The sequence below is a fragment of the Panthera uncia genome, chromosome C2, assembly GCF_023721935.1.
Source record: "Panthera uncia isolate 11264 chromosome C2, Puncia_PCG_1.0, whole genome shotgun sequence".
NCBI lineage: Eukaryota > Metazoa > Chordata > Mammalia > Carnivora > Felidae > Panthera > Panthera uncia.
The window spans coordinates 53,483,375-53,507,257 of NC_064810.1; the positions used below are offsets into that span (position 1 = coordinate 53,483,375).

At 36.9% G+C, this 23,883-nt stretch overlaps 1 protein-coding gene across 3 annotated transcripts in view; it reads left to right on the forward strand.

Annotated features, from left to right (window-relative positions):
- Positions 1-23,883, forward strand: part of BBX (BBX high mobility group box domain containing) — a 283,503-nt gene that overhangs the window by 95,766 nt on the left and 163,854 nt on the right. For 2 of the 3 annotated variants that reach the window (XM_049628124.1, XM_049628122.1), the window contains exon 4: positions 16,625-16,698. The gene's annotated coding sequence lies outside the window, so the exon portion shown is untranslated. Of the gene's footprint in view, positions 1-16,624; positions 16,906-23,883 lie in introns of all 3 variants that reach the window. The other variant, XM_049628123.1, reaches the window with a different exon arrangement.

The following is a 23,883-nucleotide window of genomic DNA, read 5'->3' on the forward strand; positions in this document are numbered from 1 at the left end:
TAGGGAGTGGGAGCTTCAGGATTAGCACATCCTGACGACAGGTCACACCAACTCCTGAAAATACTCCACAGTGGCAAAAGAAAGGCTTCTTCCCTTCCTCTTCTCTCAGTGCTGAGGCGAAGGAACTGTTGAGAGATCAGACTGTGAGGGTTCCCTGCGACTTCAGTCCTTGAGCTCCTGTTCTCCTCATTCTCAGACGACCTCTTGTTTAGACCATGGGTTTTAACCTGTGTGGATTTGGATGATTCACAAATCCTGCTGTCCACTCAGCTGTTTTCTGGTTCATTCCATGGTAACACTACATGTAAAAGAAAAGAGGACAAACTGGATCTCTGCCAACTAGAACAAAGTGTTTAGCTACCTTCTTACTCCTAACCACCTGGACATCCAGGCTTTTCCATGCTAGTAGGGTATTACCAACTTGTCACTCTGCTCAGGACTAAGCCCTTGGGCTCAGTTTTGGGCTCATCTCCCCCCTCCCCCCATTTCACTCAGCACAACTGAATGTTGCCTAATCACATCTACCTCACAAAGTGCCCCAGGCCAGCAGTGCTGATAGTAAACCACTTAGATGAAAATAGTGAAGATATTTAGATGGAAAGAAGGAATGAGATAGTCACCACAGAATATCTGTGCAGTGGAAGACTTCAAATAAGTCTCCTGGCTTATGCTATCTAGATTTTAAGCAAGCTTTGCGTTTGCTACATAGTATTTAAATTTTATTCTCCCATGTTTGGACTAACACCATTCTCCTTGCTTAGAATTAGCTCAAAACAAAACAAAAAACCTAAAAAGAAAAAGCTAGTAATTTAAGGCAAGTTTAGGTGTTCTGTTTTGTTTTTAAATACAATGCCTTTATTAAAAATTAGGGTCTCTTGCATATAAATATTACCAGTGCATGCATTTCTTTTGATATTTGTGCATTGTCCTGATGACATTTCAATCTCAAGTCAGTTTCCCTTAGCTACTAAAGACCCTTTTACTTCTCTCCAGTTGCCACTTGTCTCACCTGTACCTACAAAATAAAAACTTTACTTTTAACCATCATAAATAGCATTAGTAATTATTTAAAATTTTATGTATTTAAAAACTGTAAAAATTATGTTTGCATATATCCTATTATTTTAAGAAAAATCATTTATGGGAAGAGATCCTTTGCTCAATTCCAAACTGAATCGAAAATGTTTTTTGGAATACTTAATTAGTTGCCTTCATTATTACTGGCAGTCAAGAGCCTGTCCCTTTTACAGATCCTAGTAGGAACCCTTCATGAAGTCTTAGAAATACTTGTTTTCACTTATTTATTCGTCCTTTTCACTTTCTCGAAGCATCTAAGTCTACATACCTGTAATTTTTTTGAAGTTCATTTTTATTGAGGAAATATGATTTGAAAAGTTAGGGTTATGGGATTTTGTGTTTTTGCTCTTATGTTAGATATTTGGGATAACCTTCAGATAAGGGTTCACATAATAAAAATGTTCAGTTACGGAAAGAGCTCACCAGGCAGGTATTAAGTAGTTATCTGTACAATGGAATTCTAACTGAAAGGGAATGGCCTCTGGCGGGGAACAATGGCAAAATCCCTCAGGAAGTCAATTATAAGGTATGTTAATCCTACCAAAATATTAACCTCATGATCTTCAATCCCAGAGTGCCTTCTCCACCCTGCAAGTTCAGTTAAAAATATGCTGAAAGGCAAATTTCCTAAGATAATGAAATAAAAATGTGGACCTAAGTCTGTAAGATACAAATTAGAAAATAAGATCCCTAGCCAAACGTGAGTATCGGACAAATCCTTTGCTTTCTTACAATTAGTAGCCTAGTCTTTTGGGATGTTAATAAAGTAATGATTAAAAACGTGCCTAGAGAAGCCTTGTGGTTGAATGATTTACCCATCTGATAATTTTTACTCTGGGAATGTTGTTTTTGTTTTTTTTTTCCTTGTGAAGTTGATAAGTCTAACTAGCTATTATCTTCTTAATATATAAAATAGGAAAAAAAAACTTGTTATATCAATTACTAGAATATTTTTTTTTTTTTGTAGATTTAAATGTCCATAAAGTGTTTTGGATTCCAAAGAACAGTTCTATGAATATAGATAATACTGTTTTCTTTGAGTTTCTTTTATTAATCAGTTTCAATTCATTGTAACAATATGAACATAAGTTTAGGAGGTGGTAATTGAATTGTATTAATATTAAATCTTTGATTATATGAAAAGATCTATATTGTCTTTTAATTAGAAACTCACATATGATCAATTTCTAGTTGTTTAAACAGTTTGATTGCTACTAGCATTCATTGTGGTTTAAAGTGCAAATAACTAAACTTTCCTTTGATATGTTATTGTACTAGCACATTCGGTAGTTGGAGCAAGGGGATAGAGCTCTAGTTGCTGGGCACCATGACTGCGGAGCATAATGGATGTCAAGCCTCATGGCTTCCTGCTCTCATCTGCTTTGATTTCAGAAAGCTAGAGAATCTTGGAATGCTTGGATCTTCGACTAATGCATAGAGATCAGCCCTCAGTGCCCTGCACAAATCCCCATACAAGAACTCCTACTAAAGTTTCTGCTTGAACATCTCCATAGATGGGACAATATCCAAGAGGAACTCACTTAATTTTTGGATCAATCTGAGGGTTGGAAAGTGTTTCCTCATACTGAACACCCCAAACTGCCTCTTGGAAACATCTTTTAATTGATTACAGTTTTAAACCCTGAAACCACCCCGTAAAATGATGCCTCTTCCTTATGAGACTCCAAAGGATATGAAAACAGCACTTCTTCTTTTCCAGAGTAACATTTTTATTTCCTTTAGCCATTCTGCCCCCAAACAGGGTTGCTTAGCCTCTGTCCATAATCTGGCAATGATCTGGTCCAGAATCTCTTTGAGTTCTTTCTGTCCTCACCTGAATATAGACAGCACTGGCTAGAGTGGCCTCCCAACCCTTCTTGCTGGATGGTGTAGTTCTTCTTGTTTTTTTCTTTTTCTTTTTGTTTTTTAAATGTTTATGTATTTTGAGAGAGAGAGAGAGAGAATGCATGCGTGCGTGAGCAAGGGAGGGAGAGAGAGAATCCCAAGCAGGCTCCGTGCTGTGAGCACCGAGCTTGATCCCATTAATCCTGAGATAATGACCTTGAGCCGAAATCAAGAGTTGGATTTGAGCCACCCAGGTGTCCTGAAGGTGTAGTTCTTCTAAGTCCAGTTTTGTTTTGAGTACTTCACACTGCCATCTTATATTGCAGTTGTCATTTTACATGCTTTTCAGTTCAGGCAGGCATCTTCTGTTCTCTGCTTTCAGACTTTTATTGGTGACAATTGATGCTGTAAGTTTAGACTATAGGTTTTATTTTTCAGTGATATAAACAAAGATGACAATGCTTAGTTACAAATCTATGGGTGTGCTTTCATGTAACTTAGTACTTTTATTACTCCACATTTAGAGATTTTTTAAAAATATATTCTTTTAAATTGTTTTTATTTTTTTGTTTTTTAAAATTTACATCCAAATTAGTTAGCATATAGTGCAACAATGATTTCAGGAGTAGATTCCTTAGTGTCCCTTACCCATTTAGCCCATCCCCCCTCCCACACCCCCTGCAGTAACCCTTTGTTTGTTTGCCATATTTATGAGTCTCTTATGCTTTGTCTCCCTCCCTGTTTTTATATTCTTTTTCTTTCCCTTCCCTTATGTTCATCTGTTTTGTCTCTTAAAGTCCTCATATGAGTGAAGTCGTGTGATTTTTGTTTTTCTGACTGACTAATTTCACTTAGCATAATACCCTCCAGTTCCATCCACGTAGTTGCAAATGGCAAGAGTTCATTCTTTCTGATTGCCAAGTAATACTCCATTGTATATATTTACCACATCTTCTTTATCCATTCATCCATCGATGGACATTTGGGCTCTTTTCATACTTTGGCTGTTGTTGATAGTGCTGCTATAAACATGGGGGTGCTTGTGTCCCTTCAAAGCAGCACACCTGTATCCTTTGGATAAATGCCTAGAAGTACAATTGCTGGGTCATAGGGTAGTTCTATTTTTAGTTTTTTGAGGAACCTCCATACTCTTTTCCAGAGTGGCGGCACCAGCTTGCATTGCCACCAACAATGCAAAAGAGATCCTCTTTCTCTGCATCCTGGCCAATATCTGTTGTTGCCTGAGTTGTTAATGTTAGCCATTCTGACAGGTGTCAGATGGTATCTCATTGTAGTTTTGATTTGTATTTCCCTGATGATGAGTGATGTTGAGGATTTTTTTCATGTGTCAGTTGGCCATCTGGATGTCTTCTTTGGAGAAGTGTCTATTCATGTCTTTTGCCCGTTTCTTCACTGGATTCTTTGTTTTTTGGGTGTTGAGTTTGATAAGTTCTTTATAGATTTTGGATACTAACCCTTTATCTGATATGTCATTTGCAAATATCTTCTTCCATTCTGTCAGTTGCCTTTTAGTTTTGCTTATTGTTTCCTTCTCTGTGCAGAAGCCTTTTATTTTGATGAGGTCCCAGTAGTTCATTTTTGCTTTTGTTTCCCTTGCCTCCAGAGACGTGTTGAGTAAGAAGTTGGTGCGGCCAAGATCAAAGAGGTTTTTGCCTGCTTTCTCTTCAAGGATTTTGATGTCTCCCTGTCTTACATTTAGGTCTTTCATCCATTTTGAGTTTATTTTTGTGTATGGTGTAAAAAAGTGTTCCAGGTTCATTCTTCTGCATGTTGCTTTCCAGTTTTCCCAGCACTGCTTACTGAAGAGACATTGGATATTCTTTCGTGCTTTGTCAAAGATTAGTTGGCCATACATTTGTGGGTCCATTTCTGGGTTAGAGATTTTTTTTTCACTTAAATTTAATATCTATTAGCATTGCAAATTATACTTCTCAGTTTATATTGTAAATACTCTCAGTCATTCATGTAAGAGCAGGTTTTGATGTAGAGGATGGTAGAGTGAAACTTGCTGGTACCTGTGATGAGGTGAAGACTCTTTGGGAGAAAGATTTGTGAAGAAAGTTTGAAGACCCCAAACCTCAGCGTTAATGTTGCTTAGGATCAATTCTATAGTACTTTTCTTCTAATTTCACATTATCGCGTCACACATAAGCAAACAGTTGTATGTTTGTTGAGACTCTTTGCTGGGTAGTTGAGGGTTCATAGGACAGAAACTATGGTGCTTTCTTGGAACCTTACAGTGGAAAATTTACGATGACATTTAGATGGTTATAGCTGCTTTGTAGTCTTCCTGAAACAAAAGTCATATGGTATGTTGGGTATTGTCAGATTTACATTAGCCTTATGATTTCCATCTCTCTTCCTGCTCTAATTCCCACCATCCTCTTTACTAAGAGTTAGGAGACCCCAGTTCAAGGTGGTGGTGAAGGTAAAGTGGGCAGAGAGTTGAATCTTCAACTCCATTTTGCTCTGGAGAAAGAAACATAGCTCAGAAAGTAAGTGCAGTTGTTATTTAAGTTCTCATATTGGAACTTTAAAATTTCCCTTGTAATAGCATCTGTCCTCTCCTCTACCTTTGTGTATCTAATGTACCATTCTCTGTGTAAAATTACCACACATTCAAAATGCTCAGTAAGCATATTAAAATGGTAGCTTTGGAGGGGGGAAGGGCACTGGGAGTGGAGTATGTAATAAAAGGAACCTAATTCGTTATTAAAATTATCTTGTTGGCAATAGTATTTAACTGTGTTGCAGATTTTACTATAAACAAATAGACTTGGTTTCTAGTCTATTCAAGTCGGTATCCTAGACTATATCTTAAAGTTTTCTCAAAATTCATTATACAAAACTCTTGATGCCTACTAGATTCCTTGAAGACAATGAACTACCTGCCCGAATGAGAATCCACAATGTATTACTAGTCTTCCTGTTACTGTTCGCCCCCAAAGTAGAATAATTGATGTTGAGTTTTAACTGTGTTGTTGACACAGGTTTTGACATTTTCAAAAAATGTAAAAATATTGTTGAAATAGCTGGTGTTTAGAAGTATATCCTAGGTCTGAATTTGCATTTAAATTGTATTGCTTTCTTTGTATCTATCTTATCTCCAAAGTAAGAAACAAGTATTTGTGTTGTTGCTTTTAAATTATAGCAAGCACTGTCTGGAATCTGAGTAACTATAGAACTCAGCACTTTGAAGTTGAGACTTTTGGTCGTGTGTGTATGTTCATAGGTAAACACACCACATATATTTTCAACTTTTTTTTCTTTTTTTTGTTTTTTAAGTTTATTAATTTTGAGAGAGAGAGAGAGAGAAAGGGAGGGAGAAAAAGAATGCAAAGCAGGGTCTGCACTGTCAGCATGTAGCCTGAAGCGGGCTCGAACCTATGAACTGTGAGATCATGACCTGAACAGAAACCAAGAGTCGGATGCTTAACCCACTGAGCCACCCAGTTGCTCCCGTTATGTTCAATTTCTATGAAAGAGGCCTGGGTCAAATAAGCTGATATGAGAGATTTTGTGAAGGAAATAATATGATACCCAAATCTTTGGATCTTTATTGACTATGACTATAAACACAAGTCAAGTTACAAAGAAGATTCCCTTTAAAGCATTATATTCACAACAGTTTTGGTGTCATATTTTAATTCTTCAAAAATTGATTACTTTTTTTTTCCAGAAACATGTATGGTAACTATGACAAAGCAAAACACTGTATTCCCAGCTATTCCAAGTTATGTTTTTACCCCTTCCTCCTAAATCTGAGAAAATATATCTTCAGGCATGGAAAATGAATTATGTGCCACTATCTACTTAAGTATAAAGCACACATAACAAATTTCAAGACACTGGAAATGTCCTTAGAATTGGTTTTAGATGTCAGATTAACATTAGCCACTTTTCCAGTGTTTTTGTTGAAACCTGAAGCTTGTCTTATAGGAAATAGAAATTGAAACAGAAATTGGTGTTGCAGGAGTACAGATTGAAATTTAAATATCTCAAACTATTATATTTGAATGGCATTATGTGCCAAGAAATTGGAATTAATTTGTTGAAATTAGGATTTGAACTAAAGTAAAATAAATCCATGCTCCCTTTCATTTCTTTTCAGGAGGTAAGTATGTGGTCCAATCCTTTTATGTTCTTTTTCTCTTATTGCAACAAAAATGTAAACCATTCTACTTTCTTTTCTCCTTTCACTTCAGGTGCTAGTAATAATAGAGTGTAACACATCTGTTATTTTGTGTGTTGTGCCCTGATGCAGGTTTCATACCCAGTTTTCACCCAACCATACTGTCCAAGAAGATAGAATAAGCTGATTAGTGAGCCTGGGTAGTATTTCTGTTCTGAAGCTTAGGTGGAATTAGATCAGTCCCACACAGTGTACGTGGTCCGTGAGTAAGGAGGAGTATTTTCCTAAAATCAGAGTGCTTTTATCAGATAATGGGAGAGACATGTATACTGGTCAGGCTACTTAAGAAAAGCCAGTATAGAAAAATGCACTTTTGTGGCTGATTATTTTCTTGTTTAAAAAATGCTCTACAGGGGGCACGAGGGTGGCTCAGTCAGTTAAGCATCTGACTTCGGCTCAGGTCATGATCTCGTTTGTGAGTTCAAGCCCTGCGTTGGGCTCTGTGCTGACAGCTCAGAGCCTGGAGCCTGCTTTGGATTCTGTGTCTTCCTCTCTCTCTGCCCCTCCCTGCTCACGCTTGCTCTCTCAAAAATAAATAAACATTAAAAAATGCTCTACAGTGCATTTCCTTTGTAGCTTGAAAGGTTACACAATCTGATTTTTGTTAATTATAAAAAAGTTAAAATTTCAAAATATTTACTAGCAGTTTTGTAAAGCATAGCTATTACAGATGTCTCTTGGGCTGCTTCAGGATAGCCTTTTACTATTCACTTGGTATTCCCTGTAATTGGTGGCCCCTGGGGTTGTAGAATACTGAGCTCTGAAGGGTTGCTATACTAGAATTAGTAACAAAAGGTGGCTTTGTGTCTACCAGTGGGAATATTTGGAGACTATTTTCTTTGTGTTTTTTTTAATTGGCTTAATTTGAACCAAATATTATATATTACTATTTTTATTTTATTTAAGATTTTATTTTTGAGTAATCTCTACACCCAACATGGGGCTTGAACTCACAACCCCAAGATCAAGAGTCGCATGCTCCTCTGACTGAGCCAGCCAGGCACTCCTATATTTCTTTAAATATTGACTGCCGTAGGAGCAGTAGCAACTAATGCAGAGGCGTTTAAGGATTAGTGACCAGTGGAGTATTTGTACTATATAGCGGCTGTTGTAGGGCATGTGCTTAGTTTTAATGGAGGACATAGTTGGTACTGGGTGTCTCTAGTAGGAGTGAGCATATTTAAAGGAGAATTGCTCTTTATATATTCTCAACTGTCAATTATCTTGGCATTTTTAGTCCATATTTAATTTTAATATTGTTAGAACGAAATACACTGACATTCGCTTTTTTTTTAAGTTTAATAAACTATTTTTTTAGGGCAGGTTTAGGTTCACAGCAAAGCTGAGTGGAAAGTACGGAGTTCCTCTAGACTCCCTTCCTCCATGCGTGTAAACCAACTTTAACGCTTTACTCCAACGTATTTTTATAAAAATATTTAAAAAGACAAATATTTTAAATGCTCATTTCTACAACTAAAACAATGTCGTTCTCTGTCTTCAAACTGGGAGGGGGAAAGTGTTCTAGAGCCAAGAAGCAGTCTCTGACCCTCTAACCTTGCGAGTGAGAAATTAGGCCATGTTTTATGATCCTTTTCCAGTTGAATGTTGCTTCTCTGAAGACTACAGGGAGAATAAGGATCTAATGTAACTTGATCTGGATCATCCTGTTGTTCTGTGAATGGCAAACTGGAGCCCTGGGTTCTGGCCTAGCTCTGACTCTAGCTTGTTGTGGTCAGAGGGGTTGAATGCAGGAGACTCCAGCTCTCATCTGCCTCCAGCATTTTGTGATTCCATGATTTATTGGAATCTCTAGTGGGGAGGACATCAAATCCTGCAGATTAGCAGCATGGAATCATGGGAAAAGCACTGTGGTGACCTGAGGTATTTATTGGTCATAAACCAGCTGAATGCCTTTTGTCCCATCACTTTACCTTTTTGGGTCTGCCCTAGTTTCAGCTGTGGAAATGTGATTGGACTTCTCTGTGTCCCTCTAAGAAAAGTTTCTTGGATCTTTCTGATAACACAGTAATCACTGTGTGGTATTGTTTGTCCCAGGAACAACTGTTCGGTGAATAAATAACTTCAAAATGGAGTGTATTGACACTGACTGTGGATCACTTTTGAGCAGATTCTTTCTGTCTTCATATGAGGAATATTCTTGCAATTAACATATTTGAAGCAAGAGTCTCTCTGCAGCTAAGCTTTTACTAGATATACATTAGGCACTTGAAAAGGAAAGGGATTATTTCCTGAATAGTAGTTTCTCTTAAACAAAAAAAAACCACAATGTAAAATATCAAGAGAAATGTACTTTTTCATAACATCACATGATTTTAAATTGTTTTTATGATTTCTTTAAATTGTGCTATTTAATTAATTAGTTAATTAAGGGAAAAAAGGGAAAGGCTAGTGCCCTTTACTTCTCAGAACAGAATATTTTCCATTTAAAATTTATGTAAATTGCAAATGACTGACTTCCTAAAACTGAATGACTTTGGACTAAATTGTTTAAGTAAATGTGACTTTCTGTATATTGCGAATTACTGCTGAAGTGAAAGCAGGTTTAAAGGAAACCTTTCTTACCTCAAAGGACAAGGTGGTTCTAAGGCTTCTCCAGTGGGTTTTTTTCACAGAACGCCTCCCTAAAGGTTCAGGCTAATTCCTAAAGTGTGTAGGGCAGGGTTTATTTGGTCTAACCTACCTAAAGTATGGCAGGTTATCCCACAGGGCTGGGATTATCCTAACCTTATATTTTCCAGCTCGGTGCTCAGTGGCTTGATAGAGCTAATGAATCTTCCCAAAGTACCTGGGGTTTCCCTGTTGGTATTCCTTTATTTACTTTTTTTTTTTTTATTTTTATTTTTTTAATTTTTTTTTCAACGTTTTTTATTTATTTTTGGGACAGAGAGAGACAGAGCATGAACGGGGGAGGGGCAGAGAGAGAGGGAGACACAGAATCGGAAACAGGCTCCAGGCTCCGAGCCATCAGCCCAGAGCCTGACGCGGGGCTCGAACTCACGGACCGCGAGATCGTGACCTGGCTGAAGTCGGACGCTTAACCGACTGCGCCACCCAGGCGCCCCTCCCTGTTGGTATTCCTGATGTAGCTGCTAGCAAGCGTGTTTTTGTACTCTTCCTGGAAGTGAAACTCCTTCTGCCTTAAATGTGCAATTTCCCCTGCCTGAGAAGGTCAAAGGCACATTTATGTAGTTCACAAGAGTATAAAAGAGGCATTCACTGCTTCCCTGCCAAGCCATCTGACGGGACTAATGCCTACTCATTTTCCACCTCTACTTATGGAAACTGCAGAAATTCATGGTTCCACCATGGTCTTTGAAACAACATTCTTATGGCAAATGAGTATTATAATGAAATACCCATATTATCAAATCAGCAAATGTACCTCGAAATTGGTAGGAGTAAAAAGTGGCTTCTCAGACTGTCAGAGTTAAAAGTATGTTAAAACCACCTAAATTAAAACAGAATCTACAGTGAAATCCCACTGGAAAAACTGGCAATTTACTTAGCATCCAAATGCTGAGAATATTCAAGGCAAATTTCAGTGTGTTCACAATGTAACTTTATTAAATGCTTTTCTGTCATTTAGTTTTAACTCTAGTGAGATTACGGATATTTATTGAGCATTTACTGTATGCCAAGCCTTGAGTATCTGTATCTTCTAATAATTCAAGGCAACCTTTAGAAGTGGAGGGATTGTTATCTTCATTTTGAAGGTGAGGAATGGAGGCTCAGAGAGTCCCAGGAATCGACCCACAATTGCAGGGTGGTAAATGGTAGATGCAGGGTTTGGCCCTAACTAAGGTCAGTGTGCTTTGCAGAACACCATGCTGCTAACTGTACTCTATTCTTTGAGACGATGGAGAGGGAAAAAAAAAAAAGCAAATTGCATTACTTTCTCATTTGCCCACGTTTCATGTTCCACTTTCTGATATGAGCCCTGCACTTCAGCTAGATCTGCTTCCTGTCCCTTCCAGCATGCTTCTTCCCAGTACTGAACTTTGGCTCGTCCCGTGCCTGTAACACTCCCCTCATCTGCTGTCTCCCCATATCCCAAATTGCCACACTTCAGCTTCAGGTGCCAGCTTTAGTCACTTCCCGCGTAGATTCCCTTGTGCATCCTAACTGGTTTGAATTCTTTGTTTACCATTTTGGCATGCATTTTTCTCTACTATTATTTAACGTTGTGTGTATGTGTGTGTGTGCGCGCGTGTGCGTGAGAGAGAGAGAGAGAGAGAGAGAGATTACCCGACTAGATCATCAGTTTCTAAAAACCAGCAACTAACACACTCCTATTTGCAGTGTTAATACGTGGTAAGTCATTAATAATTTCTGAAACTATAAAAGGTTATATCATTTGTATCTGTGTGCTGTTGGCATATAGATAGATGGTAGGTAGTTTTTAAAGCATAATTTTATAATTGGTCAGTATTGAGTCCTGAAAAGGAGAGGATTTCTAAACCTTTCATCTTTTTTTTTAAAGTTTATTTATTTATTTTGAGAGAGAGACAGAGCACAAGTAGGGGAGGGGCAGAAAGAGAGGGAGAGAGAGAATCCCAAGCAGGCCCTGTACTGTCAGTGTCGAGCCCAACATCGGGTTCTATCTCACAAACTGTGAGATCATGACCTGAACTGAAATCAGGAATGGGAAGCTTAACTGACTGAACCGGCCACCCAGGTGTCCTCCAAATATTTCATCTTGCTATCATAAGAGGTCCGTGTCAAACAACGATTGCTAGAATTTTTTGTCTCTGCCTGCTAGTGTTTTCTAACAGCTTACTGGGAATTCCAAACAGATGGACAAATCTGTAATGACTTAGATATCTAGAGAACTCTTGTTTTGCCTGTATTACTATATGTAAAGTTCCTTACCCTAAAGGCCCTGGGTCATGAGGAAATGCAAGGGCCTACGTGGGAAGATGACAGAGAGGTACTTCAACTTTGCATTTTCTCTTAAGAGATTTCCATTTTCAGTATAGCTGACAGTTGTAATTTCTGTTAAAGATTGGTGCCTGGCCAAAAATGCCTGTGAAATAGCTGTGGTTTAAGCTTCAAGTATAAAGATTTTAACGAAAGTGTTGGCAATATATTGTATGAATAAAGACAGCACTTGTTAAAAAGCATATATATGTGTGTATGTGTAGATTTGTATGTATGTATGTGTGTGTGTAAGTATATATCGGCAGTTATCTTTGTCTATATGAAGATATTTTATTTCAGGAAGTGATTTAACTGGAGGTCAGACTATCAGCTTATTATTTCTAGGAAAAGCATCCTTTGGCCTATGGGTGAACCACAGTGATCTAAAGCATGGAATTCATTGCCTAAAATTGCTAAACAGCTGATGTGCATTTTCAGTACTGTACTATTGAATAATGTGTGTGACACCACTATTGAGGAGATTGGGTGAAGACCTTAGGCACACACAGGACAGGGAAGGCTTTTGTTAAATCAGTGAGAATCTTTTATTTATTTATTTTTAAATTTTTTTTATATGTTTATTCCTTGAGAGAGAGAGAGAGAGAGAGAGAGAGAGAGAGAGAGAGATCATGAGTGGGGAAGGGGCAGAGAGAGAGGGAGACACAGAATCTGAAGCAGGCTCCAGGCTCTGAGCTGTGAGCACAGAGCCTGATGGGGGGCTCAAACCCACAAACTTCGAGGTCATGACCTGAGCAGAAGTCAGATGCTTAACCAACTGAGCCACCCAGGCACCCCAGTGAGAATCTTTTAGACTACAAATAATGATATATTACACAGAAGTAATAGCTTGGAGTTTGTATTTAAGTTTTATTTGTAAGCATGTAGTATATAAAAGAGTGAATTGAGGAAAATATAAGAATTGTACTCATGTAAAGAAGTAGTTTTAAGACAGAAAAAAATCTTTTAAGAAAACCTACATCATAACCTATGGGGAGTGGAATACATGTTGCTGGGGAAATGGAGGAAAGCAGTGAAAGATTTAGCAAAAGAGTGAGTATTAAGACTATTATTTGTGACTTGGACTTGTTTTGGCTTTCAGAGGTCATGCTGACTCTCTCAGATTAGAAATACAGTCTCAAAGCATAAACATTGGAAATAATAATTTTCAAATGTGCTTTCTTGGGTTCTCCATTTTGTTTTCTTCAGGTGTAAAACCAAGAGTATTCTATTTTTCAGGAGAATGAGGAAAAATCTATTTCCTTTTCAATTAGTTTGGCTATTTTTGTTGTTGTTGTTTATGGTACCATAAATGGAGAGACATCTGTACCATGCATTGTATCATGACTAACAAATTTTTTTTCATTTGATTGTAATTGTTCTTTAGCAAATAATTGCAGTCCAGAATGACTTTTATTGAGCTTGATTGAATTAAGGTTATGTATGAAAATGAGTTAGTTAAAGCTTAATCTATTATCCAGAGAATTGATGAAAACATCAGAAAAGCAGTCATTCGTGGGGATTAAATATTCTTCCATATAAGTGGGCAACATGGTTACCTTGGAGTCTCTTCTGAACTGACGGGGTAGTAATGACATCAGGGTGCAAAACACCCAGTGTTGGCATAGAAGGGGATTTTACCATGATGTGCCTTTGAATGTTATACTGTACATTAACACTAATTGGGAGTCTGTCTCATTGTAAGAAGTGGCACCTCACCTTATTTTAGTATAATAAGCTTTTCAAAACATAGCACCCCAAGGGGCAGTGTGTAAGCCGTGCCAGAAAGCCAGTTGCTTTGGGATCTTTCAGTGGTTGCTGAGGCCCATTCTTTAAGATAGGTTTTTCAAATGCCAAGTCAGATGCCCAATTTGCAGTAAGAGGTAAATAATAGATATTTAATAGATAGTTCTCTCACCTGCCATGAAGTTTCTCAGAGGGAATCCTGAGCTGTGCTTGATCAGTCCTGCTAGGTATGCATCCCCTGGGGGTGGCGGGGTCACTGGTAGGAAACAGGTCTTGAAAAGGAGAAGAGAACAGATTCTTAACGAGGCAGTGTGAGCTAAGGATGAGAGTGAAGGTTGAGAAGAAGCCAAAGTGGAACTCAGAAAACACAGGCATGAGCTGGCTGAGGTGAAAATCTGCCCTGGCTGTGGAAGAAGGGCACCTTCAAGCCCCCAATCTGTAGGGTTGTGTTCGCACCTTGGGCATTTCCCCCTGCTTGCCCCGCTCTGTCCTCTGACACCTCACACAGCCACCCATTTCCATCACATGATAACACTTTGTGAAGTATTTGTAACTTTAAATGCAGAGCAGCTTATGCTGAAACTGCTTTTTCTGAAGCTACTCATGTGGGCATTTGTAAGAACCAGATAAAATCTGGAGTCTCTAAGGTTGGCTATCAGAGAACTCAAAGGGAGTCTGTCTCAGTCAGAATCTTCAGCCTTGAAATTGACCTCTACTTCATGGCTGATTCCCTGGCTTCTCTCTCCCAGTCAGTTAAGTCCAACAAGATTTCTCTGTTACCCTAAGAGTTTTAAAACCCCTACTGGCCACAGCATAGTCCGCCTCCTTACTGTCCCTCCCCACTTATCCACAGATAGTTGCATCACAGTGGATAAATTATTGAATAATCATCAAAATAAGGTGTAACTAGAGTCCATTTTTTGATATGTATATGTGTATTTGATTATATAAACAAACACATCGACAAGGGTACCCAAAGATTAGGGAAAGTTTATTTTTCGTCTCCTAAAAGAAGTTATGTGTATAGGATATATTAACATATTTTATTTCTCACATAGCATGTGCCCACTTCTTAAACCAAAAAGAACACAAATCTTTAAACCAAAATAAGAATTAAATCCACACTGTTAATTAATGTTGGACCCTCCTTTCCCATTTTTGACAGTATAATTTTTTTTCATTTATACCAATTTATTTACCTAACAGTTTTTTATAATTATTTATTAACGATTTTTACCTATTTTTTACAGTGTTTTTCTTTTCTTTCTTTTTTTTTTTAACAGTGTTTATTTTAATGTTTCTTTTCTATATTGACTTTTGGATTTATATGAAAAAAATTAGGTGATTAAATATATGAGATAATGAATTTTTTTTAAATAGTATTTTTAATAATGTCAGTTGTCTATTTTATGATAGCTAAGAAGAGACTTCTACATCACTACTTGGTTTTTGGAATTGTACACTTAGTAAAAACACAGTCATTTTATTTGAAAGTATTCATATGGGTCCTTTGTAGTTTGCTTCAAAGATCTGGATTTATCATTTCATCCATACTCTTGTTTTAAAAAATATGGGTGTATGAGTAGTAACTTGTATGAAGCCACATGAGACCATTTAATATTTTGTTCGTTGTTTGCAGCTGTTTTCTTCAATAGCACTGGGTGGTAACTGAATTGTCTTAAGTCTAGATAGGATTACTCAGATGAATCATTACATATTTTTGATATTTAATGTAAGTGCTTCCATGTCATAGTGGCTGATTCAGTAAAAGGCTTGAGTTATGTCACAAAATGACTAATAATATTGATAGAGCTGTAAGCCAGTACATGATATCCAGTTTCTAGAGTACGGAGTAGCCTGCTGATTGTAAAGAAATACAACCGGCAAAGGGGTAGGAAATTCTGTCTTAGTTGAGTGTGAATTTAATATTACCATTAGAGCATCCTAGCAACTAAATAAATGTATCTCACCTAGAAACTGAAATAACTGAATTCTTAAAAGTGATACAACTTAGTTATATGTCTATATTTGCAGTATTATTAATGTCAAATGTTCCATTTAGTTTTTGTGGACAACCTTTCGCTGATTTTGATCCTCTTTCCTATGTTTACTTCATCACTTTTAGCTAGAAAGTAATTTTTTTTTTAATTTTTTTTTTTTTAACATTTATTTATTTTTGAGACAGAGAGAGACAGAGAGCATGAACGGGGGAGGGTCAGAGAGAGAGGGAGACACACAATCTGAAACGGGCTCCAGGCTCTGAGCAGTCAGCACAGAGCCTGACGCGGGGCTCGAACTCACTGACCGTGAGATCGTGACCTGAGCCGAAGTCGGACGCTCAACCGACTGAGCCACCCAGGCGCCCCTCATCTTTAAAACATTTGAAAGAAAAATGATAAGATTAATACCTGAACCACAGTTTATCTGGTTTGATTGGACCAGTCATTTAAAATAACTTGAATCTAGTTAGAATGTCAGTTTAATGTCTTGTTTTTCCAGTGGATTTGTGTGTAATTCTACACTTGATTTTAGCCAAAAGCCTGACAAGTTATTGCCTATCTATAACTTTAATCTCAGAATTTCCGTTGAATAATTTTAGTGACTGTCTTTTTTGTTAAATTAAAATTGACCATAAACATTTTAGGCCACTTTCTCTAAATCGTGTTAGCAAAGGAATTTTTATTAATATGCCTGTTTTGGTTGTTTGGCCATTACTCATTTTGGGGGTATAATTTTGCTAAAGGACAAGAAGTGTCAGCTTTTTTTAAAGTCCTTCACGGCTCACCATTTGCTTTTGGTCTTTCACAGAATCCTGCTGCATCACAGAAGCTGGAAATTCTGATGTTCCATTCAAATCACAATGGAAAGTCTTGACTTGACCGGTAAGAGCAGCATCACAGGTGCATCATACTTAGCTGGAAGCAGTGAAGCCGGCAAGAACTATGTGCTGTCCAAGCTGGTCTCCGCTTTTTCCTATCTGATACGTTCACCTTCCATAGTGATCAGGGAAGGGTGATACCTTTGTGTGGTTTTTGTCTTTTTTAGTGAATCACTTTTTCTTAAAGTGACATTTTAATCTCCATCATCAAGTAAGTTAAATTTTCCTTTAAAATCATGAATTTAAAAAAATTATGTCAAAATCTCTGATTAGTTTCCCCACGGTAATGACCTACCTGTTGGTGGAACGTCCAATTTATTCAAGTCCTGAATATGTAGAGGTTATGTACCTGAATAAGTATTAAATGGGTCTAGTCTCCATAAGTTATTTTTGTTTGCACTGCCTTTGGCTTTAACTGAAAAATGAATTTGTATCAGAGCATTATGGAGTATTTTTTTAATCTGTTAAAAATAATAGAGGCAGGTGTAGCAGCATTATGAAACTGTTTGAATATGAAAACCACACAGTGAAGAAAAACTTGAGATTGTAAAATATATATGTGACAAATTATATCAAACTCTAAAACTCACAGATACTATAACTCTGTCCTCTTGTATATAAGTTACTTTCAGAGGAGAAGAGTTTTTTTTTTAAATAGTTTTAAGATATGGCAATAGTATTTTAAGATTAATCTTAATAATGGCTACTTAAATGCATAGAGTTGTCTCTTTCTGCGACTCGAAGGTGTGATTGCTGATGTCTGAACACTTTGTGGTGAACTGATGCTTTAAAGACAGGAATTTGATGTAAATTAAGATGAACAAATCTAGTAGATATTGTTTAGTTGTAGTTTTTAGGGTTTATTTTATGAACTTATTTGTTAATTTTCTGATTAATAGAAAATTAATCTTAAATCTTTTCCTGTTTTTAATTATTTTGATTTGTTAGCTTTTCAAATCTGTCTAGAATATCTGTGGCTACCTTCATGTTTTAGTAAGTATATGATTGAATATTGCTTTTATGACGTGGGTATAAATGTAAGGCTTCTGAGCCCTTCTGCTGAATGTCATTGTCTAAGATTGTACATACAGTAACCCATGTACACCTTAGCTTGAATGTCTATTTACTTGGATATTTAAACGCCAGCAAAATCTTAAATGCCACTGAGAAGTTGGGACTTGGTTATCATTTTTCCTCCTTTTTGTGCTATCCTTGGAGGCACAATTAAGTTTCAAATACAGATTCTGGATTTAAGACTGTCAGTTTAGTGCACAGTTGATTTTGGTTTTACTGGGTCAGCAGAATAGACTATAGATATTTGAATATTGATACTGAAATTTTAAATTTGTTCTTCTCCATTGTTAATCCTGAAGGGAGTTGAATATAGTGAGGCCTAAAGAAAATTAAATTTGTGGCAATATTCTGAATTTGCTAAATATGAATACATATCTAGAAAGTAAAGCTGGAAACTTTATCTGATCTGTTCAGGAAACTAAATTGTTCATCAGCATTAGTATGGTGGTCTTGACTTAAGTAGCCCTCTGATCTGTGATTTCTGAATGTTAATCAGATAATTTCAATAAAATGTTTTTTATTGACTATAAGAAACTGACATAAATTCAAATTGCTGATAAAATTTAAGAAGCCTAATTGAAGATGACTAACACTATATACTTCTAGCTTACACTTATGATCATCTTAAATACAGTATTAACTAAGAAACAGAAAAGATGCCGTGTGAAACCAAGAGTAATTTAGGAAGCAGATCCTGGAAGATGTTACATGGCAAAAAGATGCTAGAGTCCAATAAATGTAGGAAACATGATGTATCATTCAGTTTAGGCAAAGTTATGTTTCATTATCCAAAGAATTCCCAAATCTGAGTGGTTTATAGCAGTAAAAATTTATTTCTCACTCTTGTTCATGTTCTTGATGAATCAGCTGCCACTGTGCTCAATGTCCTCTTTGTCCCTGGACCAAACCTAAAGAAGCAACCTTTCTGGGATACAGAACTTTCTTTCTTTTCTTTCCTTTTCTTTTCCTTCTCCTTCGTTTATTTATTTATTTTGAGAGAGAGAGCACGAGCAGGGAAGGGGCAGAGAGAGAGAGAGAGAGAGAAAATCCCAAGCAGTCTCTGTGCTGTCAGCCTGGAGCCCAAGGTGGGGCTCAAACTCATGAACCATGAGATCATGACTTGAGCCGAAATCAAGAGTCAGACACTTAACCGACAGAGCCACCCAGGTGCCCCTGGGATGCATAACTCTTAAAGTGGAAGAAAAAAAAGGAATGATAGTGGAAACGTGAAAAACTGTTGGTTGTAAGTGGTACATGTCACTACCTCTCATTTCATTACCAGAACATGTCTCATGGTCAAGGAAAGGCTGATTGGGATGCACAGTGCATATTTTACCTGTAATATCTGAACCTATGGCTCTTTTGGAAAGACAGAGTGCATGCAGTATTTTAAGCTTCCAAATGTCCATTCGTTCTTTATAATGAATCTCTTTAACATGTAAAATTATTTGACCACGAATCCCTTCATTTTTATTAATCCAAAAAGAATACAGTGAACTATGGTACCCTCTCTGTGACAAGTTCTAAGGAGTTTATTGATGTTTCAAGCGTTGGAACTTGTCCCATCATAGAGTAAGGGGTTCTAGTATATTTAATAGACTTATTTGTATTGATCTCTACCTTGTAGGACTGTGAGAGTTAAAAGAAGTATGTCAAGTGCCTGATGTAGCACCTGGCACATAGGAAGCACTCAAGAAATGGTAGTTAAAAAAAGAAAATTGTGGTCAGAGTTTAAGAATCTTGAATGCACTGTAAAATACCTTTCACAGACATCTGACAGTGTATGTATATGTAAAATGTGTGTATATTTATATATAAACACAGAAGCATACCTCCAAGGTGTTTTAATATATTGTCCTTAATGTGTAAGAACCTATATATTCTCCTACAGTTCTACTGAAAGTACAGGGTGGTTTTGGCTTTATTACTATTATTTTTTGAAGTTCATTTATTTTGAGAGAGAGAGAGCAAGTGTGTGAGGGGGGGAGGGGCAGAGAGAGGAAGAAAGAGAGCATCCTAAGCAGGCTCTGTGCTATCAGTGTGGAGCCTGACCTGGGGCTTGATATCAGGACCATGAGATCACGACCTGAACTGATGTCAGGAGTCAGACACTTAACCTACTGAGCCATCCACGTGTCCCAGAGTGGCTTTATTCTTAACAGCAAGAGAAAGAGTAAATCCTACAGAAATATTAGCCCACCCTATGATCTAATAATTCACTTCTTACACTGAAAATACAGGAGTTTTAAGGACAGTGTGACTGCCAAATGTAGATATGTGCCCTTCGCTCTGAATAGTAATAAGGTCTGGATTAAATCACATTTGATGAAATCTTGATGCAAGGTACAAGAACAAGAGAGAGTTCCAATGAAATTTTCTTTACCATGTAGAGTAAATGCCATTTGGTTTCAAAAGAATCAACATTTCTATCAAGATTTTATGTAACAATTTTCCTCTTTTTGTTTGTTTCAGTGGAAAAATGTATTTTTATTAAAACATGGGGACAGCACCCAAGGGCAGAGAGAGCTTCCTGTTACTATTTTCTAATGAGGGTTAAATTATTTAGACTCCTTCAAGACCTTCTCTATTGATATTATCCCCTCCTACTCTCAGAATCAGGTACACCATAGTTGATACCTCTTATGGGTCAAAGCTGCATGCTGTCTCTAAAATGACAGTTTCATTTGTTTAATTTAGGAAAACATGTAAAATAATTTGAGGGAGTAAATTGCTCTTCAAATTGTTCCAAATTCTTCACTTTATAAATGGGTTGTCTTTTTTTTTTTTTTTTTTTTTTTTTTGTCGTTTTAATTTAGAGGGAGAGTGTGTGCATGCAGGTGGGGAGAGGGGTAGAAGGAGAGAGAGATAGAATACTAAGTAGGCTCCCCACTTGGCACAGTGCCTAACATGGGGCTCCATCCCACGACTCTAGGATCATGACCTGAGCTGAAATCAAGAGTGGACACTCAGTTGACTGAACCACCCACGTGCCTGTATAAATGGATCATCATTGTAACTGTCAGTTATTTGACTGGATTATCAGTAAAAACTACCTAAAAACTGTAAGCTCTTTAGTTTTAGAGATGATCTAGTCTTCTTGTGCTGCCATAATAAAATACCACAGACTGGGTGGTCAAACAACAGGGATTTATTTTCTCATAGTTCTGTGGTCTAAAGTCCATCATGAACAGGATACAGGCAAATTCTGTTTTTGCTGAGGTCTCCCTTCCTGGCTTGTAGACGGCCACCTTCTTGCTGTGTACTCACATGGACTTTTCTCTGTGTGTATGGAGTAGCAAGCTCTGGGGTCTCTTCCTCTTCTTAACAGGACACTAGTTCTGTTGGATAGTGGTCCTACTCTATGATCTTACTTGACCTTTACCTACTTTTCAGGCCTATCTCCAAGTACAGTCACATTAGGATGTGGGGCTTTACCCTCTGAATTTGAGGGCTATTAAGTCAATTCATAGCAGAAGTAATCACTTTTTTGTACCGAAAAGTGAAGTGAACGTTAAAAAAAATACTTTCTATGAATCTATAAACAAGAAAACCTCACTTATTACAGTTTAAAATCCTAAAAATATCATTGTATCTTTGAGGTGGGAGACATTTGGAATCACTGAATTCATATTTCTTCCACTTTGAAGTCACCATGCATGAAAATGAGTTTCTTACAAGTGAAAGAATCAAGTCTAAGAACTGAAAATCAGAGTGATTTGTGTAATGGAGGAATTACATCATTGAAAAGTTGATTTCCATGTGTATTCATTGGTTATAGGAATAGAATATATTTGAAAATTAGTATGAAGAGTAACTCAATTACTCTTTTGGGTTATACCTATTTCTGTTTACTATAATCAAGCCAATTCACATTTTTCTAGGCAGTGTTCTTTTACTTTGAGTTGTTTGTGAACTCAAACAGGGAAATGGCATGTAGAGTTGTCCTTTGAATAACGCCATTATTAGGAGCGCCAACCAATTGCAGGTTGAAAATCTGCGTGTAACTTTTGACTCCACAAAAACTTGCCTACTAACAGCCCACTGTTGACCAGAAACTTAACCTGTAACATAAAGTCAATTAACACACATTTTGTGTGTTTTATGTATTATATGCCATAATAAATTTTAATTTATTAAAATTTAATAATAAATATATTAATAAATTATTATATGCCATAATAAAGCAAGCTAGTGAAAAGAAAATGTTATTAGGAAAATCATAAGGGAGAGAAAATATATTTCCAGTACTGCACTGTATTTATCAAAACAATTTTGTGTATATGTGGACGCACATATTGATCAGGAGTTAGCTATACTTAAGATTTTGGCAAATGGAAAGAAAAGATTGTGTATTTAAAGTAATGCCAACAGAAGTCAAGAAGTCCTAAATCTGTTATGTCTACCTGTTATATCTACCTGTTTACCTCCCTCACTCCCTTTTTTATCCCTTTTTTTCCTTCTTCTTCTCTCCTTTCCTCTGATATCAGCTCATAAGTCAGGTAATGATTGCTAGGATTTCTCAAATAATAGCCTAAATATAATTCATTGACCATCTGTGTAGTACTTCTTTCTTTCTATATGTAGTGTATCTTTTCTATTAGATAAATCAATTGGTGGATGTTTGAGATTCGTTATGGGTTAATAGTACATTTACTTGTTGGATATTGATATAGACTCCACCTAAGTCTCTTAGTTTTATTTTTGAATTATTGTAAGTGTACCTATTGTATCTCTTGAATAATTTCAGTTTCTGATGATTTGATGCCTATCTAAAACAAAATTTAATCAAAAGAAACAAAATTCGGAGACTTAAACATCTTCATGTAAAAATAATTTTAAATTGATTTATAAAATTTATCATCTCACCTTGTGTATTTATAGATTAAAGGATAAGCCATTGAGCAGTGGTCTAATTTTGTGGATGTTAGTTTAATTGGTTGAAAGGTATTTTAACTCTTATTTACTTTTTATTAAGGTTGTTTTTTTTTAATGTTTGTTTTTGAGAGAGACAGAGCGTGAGCAGGGGAGGGGTGGAGACACACACACACACACACACACACACACACACAGAATCAGAAACAGGTTCCAGGCTTCAAGCTGTCAGCACAGAGCCTGACGCGACGCGGGGCTCAAACTCATGAACCGTGAGATCATGACTTGAGTCGAAGTTGGACATTCAACTGACTGAGCCATCCAGGCGCCCCATTTTTTTAAAGTTTTTAAAAAATGATTGTTTATGAGAGACTACATGGCACATGTGCAAGTAAGCAGGGGAGAGGCAGAAAGAGGGAGAGAAAGAATCACAAGTAGGCTCCGTACTGTCAGCACAGAGCCCAACTTGGGGCTTGATCTCATGAATATGAGATCATGACATGAGCAGAAATCCAGGTTTAGATGCTTAACTGACTGACCTTCCAGGTGCCCCTTGATTCTTATCTACTTTTGATTTCAATTTCACTCTAAAACTATTTACAAGAATGACTCAAACTCAAAAGCTTTGTATACAGTACATTTTAGTAGAATATTTCTTCTGAACAATAAAATTAGTCTACTGATTATGGTATTTACTAGTTAAGGACAGTATAAATTCAGGCATGACTTCATTCCATGCATTAATACTTCCCTGAAATGTCAGGAATAAATTAAATTTTTATTTTTTTAATTTAATTTTTGTTTGTTTTAGAGAGAGAAGGTGGGGAAAAGAGGGCAGAGGGAGGGGGAAAGAGAGAGAGAGAGAGAGAGAGAGAGAGAGAGAGAATCCCAAGCAGGCTCCATGCCTTGTGGGGATGAATCCCCATGATCCTAGGATCATGACCTGAGCCAAAATCAAGAGGCTGATGCTCAACCAACTAAGCCACCCAGACACCCCTAAATTAAGTATTTTTATCCTGACATTGGTATTCCCTTTGATCTCTATTATAGAGAAGTGTGTTTTCCCAGGAAAATAAATGGATCTAATGGTGCCAAATTTCTCATAACATACTTGTCAAAATTTCCGTGTATTTTAGTGTAAAATATATACTGCATTTACTGGATATTCTGTACGTACACATTTAAGTGTAAGTAGTAAGTATGTATGAGTGTATGCATATAGTTTCTTCATATAACCTCTTCA